This window comes from Loxodonta africana, chromosome 1, assembly GCF_030014295.1.
Source record: "Loxodonta africana isolate mLoxAfr1 chromosome 1, mLoxAfr1.hap2, whole genome shotgun sequence".
In the NCBI taxonomy this organism is placed as follows: domain Eukaryota; kingdom Metazoa; phylum Chordata; class Mammalia; order Proboscidea; family Elephantidae; genus Loxodonta; species Loxodonta africana.
Window position 1 is genome coordinate 43,515,886 of NC_087342.1, and position 7,794 is coordinate 43,523,679.

General features: G+C 38.5%; 1 pseudogene; it reads left to right on the forward strand.

Annotated features, from left to right (window-relative positions):
* Window positions 1-736: 736 nt before the first annotated feature.
* On the forward strand, window positions 737-2,007 carry LOC100654817 (nucleophosmin-like; annotated as a pseudogene).
* The last annotated feature ends 5,787 nt before the right edge of the window (window positions 2,008-7,794 follow it).

The window sequence follows — 7,794 nt, forward strand, 5'->3', positions numbered from 1 at the left end:
CTCTCATTCCTGGAATTCTATCAGGGAGGCTGATGACCAATCTGATTTGCATAATTGGGTGGAGTCTGCCTCCTGAATTGTTCATGCTAAGAGGCAGAACAAAGGCAGATGGTAGCCACCCGTGCCCATGAACTTGAAAAGCAAAATAGAAACTGCTATAGTGATTAAGGAGCTCTGGTGATGCGGTAGTTAAGAGCTTGGCTGCTAAACAAAAGGTGGGCAGTTTGAATTCACCTTGGAAACCCTGTGGGGAAGTTTTACTCTGTCCTATTGGGTCGCTATGAGTCGGGACCAACTTGATGGCACCTAACAACAGCTATAATGATTAAGACAGGAGTTCTAGAAAGGAAAGTAGGTATTGATGTAATGATTTTAAAACATCTTGGCAAATTTGACCATTTGCACTCTGATCAATCCCTAATCTCAGAATCCAGAGTATTGTGAATCAGTCCCAAGAATTCTCCTTCTCTAAACTGAATGACAATAAGAATGTTCAATAAGAAGAACTTTACAGATTTTACTTATGTTTTCTTGAATACATACAACTAGTCTTGCCATGGTCCTTTATTAGCCTTTTAATTTTTTCTGAGGTGTTGAAGGAGGAAGAACTGATAGCTTGATTAGTTCTAGAAGGTAGGTTTTGCCCTGATGTGATTCTGTCCTGTGCAGCTGCTTTCAACAGCAGTAGTGGTTTATCTCTGTCCTCCTCTCCCACCTAAGTACATGCCACCACCCCATGTAAGAATTGATGGACATAGACATGAGCCTCCTGAGACCCCAAAAGTATCTTTTCAGTTGTGAACTAAAGGTTGACAAAGATTATCACTTTAAGGTGGAGAATGATGAAAATGAGCACCAGTTTCTTTAAGAATGGTCATTTTAGGGGCTGACGCAAAGGATGAATTGCTCATTGTTGAAGCAGAGGCAATGAATTATGAAGGAAGCTCAAAGTAACACTGACAGCTTTGAAAACGTCTGTATAGCCAACTGTCTCCCTTGGGTGCTTTGAAATAATGCCACCTGTGGTGTTACTGTTGAAGGGTGGTTCGGGGCCTGTGCGTATCAGTGGACAGCATTTAGTAGCTGTGGAGGAAGATGCAGAGTCAGATGATGAAGTGGATGAGGGTGTGAAACTCTTAACTGTATCAGGAAAGTGATCTGCCCCTGCAGGTAGTAACGAGGTTCCACAGAAAATAGTAAAACGTGCTGCTGATAAAGATGATGATGAAGATGACGATGGTGGTGATTTTGACAATGAAGAAACTGAAGAACAAGTTCCAGTGAAGAAATCTCTACGGGATACTCCAGCTGAAAATGCACAAAAATCAAACCAGAATGGAAAAGACTCAAAACCATCAGCACCAAGATCAGAAGGTCAAGAGTCCTTCAAAAAACAGGCAAAAAACTCCTAAAACACCAAAAGGACCTAATTCTGTAGAAGACATTAAAGCAAAAATGCAAGCAAGTGTAGAAAAAGGTGGCTCTCTTCCCAAAGGGGAAGTCAAATTCATCAATTACATGAAGAATTGCTTCCGGATGACTGACCAGGAGGCTCTTCAAGATCTCCGGTGTTGGAGGAAGTCTCTTTAAGAAAGTAGCTTAAACAGTTTGTTAAGATGTTCCATCTTTATAATGCAGAGTCAGAGCTTTCCCTACCCTGTCTGATAATTGTTGTCCAGGTTCTTTTGCCAAGAATGTGTTGTCCAAGGTTCCTTTTTAGTTTTTAAAGATGGAACTCCACCCTTTACTTGGTGGCAAGTATGTGTGGAATGTTTGGATAGGCCATAGTAGTAGCAGTGGTCAGACAAATGGAAATGATGGGGAGACAAAAATATACATGTGAAATAAACTCAGTATTTTAATAAAGTAAAAAAAAAAAGTAGGCTTGGTAAGATCTTTGAAAAACTTCGTCAACACACAATAACTGACCTTAGTAGTTCCTCACTTCTTCATTTTACACAGAAGTTAAGAAATTCACAAGTTATCCCTGGGTTCAAAAGGCATGAAGGAAAAGAAATAGGACAATGGCTTAAAAACTTTTTGCTCACATACCCTATCAGTGAAAAAAAATGTGATCTTAATATATGTGTAAATGCATATATTTACAAATTACACACACTACTGTATATCAACATTATAAAATCTCACAAAATAGAAGTTAAAAAATGGTGAGCAATGTAAATATAAATGGACATGCTACATTTTATCTCTGCATTCCAGTGGATCATTTTGTATACCCACCTGGGTTGGGCTTTGTTGGAGCCCCCTTTGGAGACCACATTAATGGAGAAAATTCAGGAAAGTCATAATGTAACTAGTCATGTCAAGACATGGAGTGGGTGAAAATTTCCATCTGAAAAAAAAAAAATCCAACTTAATTTCACCTGAACCGGAATGGAAATGTCTTTATTTTATTACAGAGGGAATAAGGACTGTAGACATTCATCCTTTAGTTGAAATCAATATCCAAATCATTTATAGCAAATAAAAATGTAACCAAATTAAGGCATCATGGATTAGAAGACTTAATATTGTGAAGATGTCAATACTACCTAAAGTGATTTACAGATCCAATGCAATCCATATCAAAATCCCCACAATGATTTTTGCAGAAATGAAAAAGCTGAGCCTCAAATTCATATGAATTGCAAGGGCCCTGAATAGCCAAAATAACCTTAAAAAAGAAGAACAAAGTTGGAGGACTCATACTTTGCAATTTCAAAACTTACTACAAAGCTACAGTAATCACAACAGTGTGGTACTGGTATAAGGATAGACATTTGAGTTGTTTCTACCTTTGGCTATGAACACTGGTGTATAAGTATCTGAGTCTCTGCTATCAAATTTTGGGGGCATATACTTTTATACTTAGGAGTGAAATTGCTGGGTCATATGGCAATTCTGAGTTTAATTTTTTGAGGAACCACCAAATTGTTTTCCACAACAGCTGTACTGTTTTGCAATCTCACCAGCAATGCATGAGGGTTCCAATTTCTCTACACACCAACATTTGTTATTTTCCATTTTTTCTGATGATAGTCATCTGAGTGGTGTGATGCGGTATCTCATTGTGGTTTTGATTTGCATTTCCCTAATGATTAATTTCTACAGCCACACAATCCTAAATGCACCCAATCTCATCTGATCTCTGAAGCTAAGCGGGGTTGAGCCTGGTTAGTACTTGGATGGGAGAATGCCCGGGAATACGGGGTGCTGTAGGCTTTTGGAGCCCTGGTTGTGCAATGGTTAAGAGCTCAACTGCTAACCAAAAAGTTGGTGGTTCAAATCCACCAGCCGCTACTTGGAAACTCTATGGGGCAGTTCTACTCTGTCCTATAGGGTTGCTATAGTCAGAATCGACTCAATCCAATGAGTTTGGTTTAGTTTTGGTTAATCACTAATGACACTGAGCATCTTTTCATGTGCTTATTGGCCATTTGTATATCTTCTTTGGCGAAGGATCTATTCAAGTCTGTCTTAGTTATCTAGTGCTACTATAACAGAGCTACCACAAGAGGATGGCTTTAACAAAGAGAAATTTATTCTCTTACAGTCTAGTAGACTAGAAGTCCTAATTCAGGGTGCCAGCTCCAGGAGAAGACTTTCTCTTTCTGTTGGTTCTGGGGGAAGGCCCTCGTCATCAATCTTCCCTTGGTCTTAGGAGCTTCTCAGCGCAGGGACCCTGGGTCCAAAGGACATGCTCTGCTTCCAGTTCTGGTTTCTTGGTGGTAAGAGGTCCCTCCCTTCACTTCTCTCTTTTATATCTCAAAAGAAATTCACGCAAGGTACAACTTAATCTTGTAGATTGAGTCCTGATTCATTAACATTATAGAACTAGAATTTAGAACATACAGAAAAATCATATTAGATGACAAAATGGTGGACAATCACACAATACTAGGAATCATGGCCTAGCCAAACTGATACACATTTTTGGGGGACACAATTCAATCCATAACAAAGTCTTTTGCTCATTTTTTGATTGTCATTTTGTTGTTGAGTTGTAGGAGTTCTTTATACGTTCTGAATATTCAACTCTTACCAGATATGTGATTATTACATATTTTCTCCCATTCTGTAGGTTATCTCTTCACTTTTTTGATACAGCCCTTTGATGCACAAAACTTTTTCAATTTGATGAAGTCCAATCCATTTTTTCTTTCGTTGTTCATGCTTTTGGTGTCATATCTAAGAATCCATTGTCAAAAACAAGGTATGGAAGGTTTAGTCCTGTTTTCTTCTAAGAGTTTTATGGTTATACTTCTTATATTCAGCTTATTGATCCTTTTTGAGTTAACTTTCATATATGGTGTGAAGTACTGGGTCCAATTTTATTCTTTTTCTTGTGGAGATCCAGTTTTCCCAGCAACATTTATTGGAGACTATCCTTTCCTCAGTGAATGGACATGGACTTGACATTCTTATAAAAGAATTAATTGGCCGTACCTGATAGCATGTTCAGTGCTTATGTTCTATTTCTTAGTTTGTTACGTAGTGACAGGGGTCTTAAAGGCTTGCAAACATCCACTCAAGATGCTGCAATTGATCTCTATTTGCCTGGAACAACAGAGGAAGAAGGAGAGTCAGGAATAAGAGGAAGTTATGGAATGTATGGCTAATTGCCTCCATGAACAACTGCCCCCTTTGCCATGAGACTGCATGGTGCCTGGCTACCATTACTGAACATTTTGATCAAAGATTCTATAGATGGGTTCTGATCAAAAGGAGGAAAATGTAGAACAGAATTTAAATTTCTCATGAAATCCAGACATTCTGAAGCCATGGGAGCTGAATGAGCCACCAGAACTAGTGCCCTGAGATAATCTTTAAACCTTAAACCAAAAATATCCCTTGAAGTCTCCTTAAGACCAAGCAACAGTTTAGCTTAACTAGTAAAGCATATGTCTCTTGAGCATTGTGCTCTTTTAAGAACTGTCTATATGGGATTAAACTGACAACAGAAACTCGAAAGATTAGATGATAACCTTGAGGCGATGAGTTTATGTTAATGGGGAGGAACAATTTGGAAAAAGAGAGTAAGAATAGTTACACAACTTGAAGAATGTAATCAATGTCAGTGAATTGTACATGTAGAAATTGCTGATTTGGTCTATGTTCTGCTGTATATATTCTCAACAACAAAAAATAAATTTGAAAAAATAAGTAAATACTATCTATATTTAGACAGTTAAATATCATCTATTTTATTCAAATATTTTAAAAAATTGGCCATAGATGTATGGGTTTATTTCTGGACTTCCAATCCTATCAGTCTGTATGTCCATTCTTATGCCAGTACCACACTGTTGTGATTTCTGTAGCTATGTAGTAAGTTGTTTTTTTTTTAATAGTATTTTATTGACTTTTTAGTGAAAGTTTACACAGCAGTTAGGTTCCCATTTGACAGTTTCCACACAAATTGTTCAGTGACATTAGTTACATTTATCACAATGTGTCAACTTTCTCTTTAATTGTGTTCTGTTTGTTCCCATTCCAGTACTCTAGTTTCCCTGCCCCCTTAGCTTCTCATCTTTGCTTTTAAGAAATTGTTGACCTTTTGGTCTCACACTGATGGTTTTTAGGTAGGGAATGAACTTTTGGGTAATATCCTTTATTTTGTGTGTCACTCAGCTATTTCACTAAAAGGTGATCTCGGGATAGGCTTGGTTCTAGATTTAAAGACTGTCTCAGGGTGATAGACTTAGGGGGTCTTCTGTTCACTACTGTTCCAGTTTTTCTGGCTTTTTTTTTTTTTTAAATAAGAATTTGAGTTCTGCTGTATGCTTTTCTTCCATTCTATCCAGAACCAACTACTGTGACCTCAGTTAGAATGGTCAATGGTGGTAGCTGGTCACCATCTAGTTCTTCTAGTCTCAGGGTAGATGAGGTTGTGGCTCTTGTAGACTTGTTCCTTCTCTGCACTTTTGGTTACCTTCTTACTGTCTTTTCCTGGCAGATTAAGATTGGTAGTTGTGTCTTACATGACCGCTCACACGCTTTTAAGACCCCAGACCCTACTCACTTCACTAGGATGCAGATCATGATATTTGTGAACTACATTATGCCAGTTGACTCTGTTGTCCCATGAAATTATGGCCCTAAGCCTTCAAACTCAGAAAACTAATGTTGTAAGGTGTTTGGTTATGTCTGAGAAGGATCTGTATTTGTGTCTTCAATGAATATATGTGTGTCCACTACATATTTGTATTTACACATACCTATTTTCTTTATAGATGCTTCTTGGAAACCCTGGTGGCGTAGTGGTTAAGTTCTACAGCTGCTAACCAGAAGGTCGGCAGTTCAAATTTACCAGGCCCTCCTTGGAAGCTCTATGGGGCAGTTCTTCTCTGTCTTATAGGGTTGCTATGAGTCAGAATCGACTCGATGGCAATGGGTTTTTTTTTTGGTTATAGATACTTCTTGGAGCCCTGGCGGTGCAGTGGTTAAGAGCTTAGCTACTAATCAAAAGGTCAGCAGTTCAAATCTACCAGTTGCTCCTTGGAAACTCTACAGGTCCGTTCTACTTTGTCCTACAAGGTCGCTATAGTCAGAATTGACTCAACGGCAATGGGTTTTTTTTTTCGATAGATACTTCTATCTGTTCCAATTTATATGTGCACCTGTACCTACCTGTATTCTAATTTACCTATACCCATCCATATGTGCTCAAACAAGGGATGGATTAACCAGTAAGCAAGGTACGCATGGGTTTATAGTAAGCAAGGTATGCATGGGCTTAATTTTGTTTGCTTACTCCTCTGTGGTGAACAATTTCATGTGGGTTTCACCTCATCTTTTACGTGGTGAAAAACAGGTGAAATTGTGTAATGCAGATTAGTGAGTAAGCACAAGTAAGCCTGTGTATACCTTGCTCATTGGGTAATTTGTCCCTGGCTCAAGTGCTCATCATTACTTTGGTTGTGCTGTGCTCACTACATCCACAACCAGTGCCACTTTTCCCATCACCAAAAATAACTAGTCTTTACTATATAAAGTATACTTTCCCCATCTCCCCCTTCCTGGTAACCAGCAATGAACACTGGTTTAACTATATTTATCTATTCTTGTCTTCTTATAAAAGAGGGATCATACAATATTTGTCCTTATATGCTTGACATCTTTCACTAAGCATTATGCCCTCCAGGTCCATCCATGTTATAATATGTTTTGCAGATTCATCATTGTTCTTTATGGTTGTGTAGTATTCCATTGCTTGTATGTACCACAGTTTGCTTATCTATTCATCTGCTGCTGAACACTTCGGTTGTTTCCATTTATTTGCTATTGTGAAAAAGCAGCAGTGAACATAGGCGTGTACGTGTCTGTTCATGTCATTATTTTTAGGTCTTTAGGGTATATATAGGTGTTGTTTATAGGTCTCTAGGCAGTTCAAATCCACCAGCAGTCCTTGGTAATACTATAGGGCAGTTCTACTCTGTCCTATAGGGTCGCTATGAGCCGGAATCGACTTGACAGCAATGGGTAGGTATATACCTAGGAGTGGGATTATTGGATAATAGGGTAGTCCTATTTCTAGTTTTTTGAGAAAGTGCTGTACCAGCTTCCATAGTGGTTGTACCATTTTACGGTCCTACCAGCAATGGGTACTGGGTTACCAGCAATGGATAAGGGTATAAATCTTCCCATATCCTCACCAACATTCGTTGTCATCTATTTTTTTATCAGTGCCATTTTAGCTGGGTAACATAGGATTTAATTGTAGTTTTGATTTGTAGTGTAGTGTGGTTAAGCGTTCAGCTGCTAACCAAAAGATTGGCAGTTCAACTCCACGAA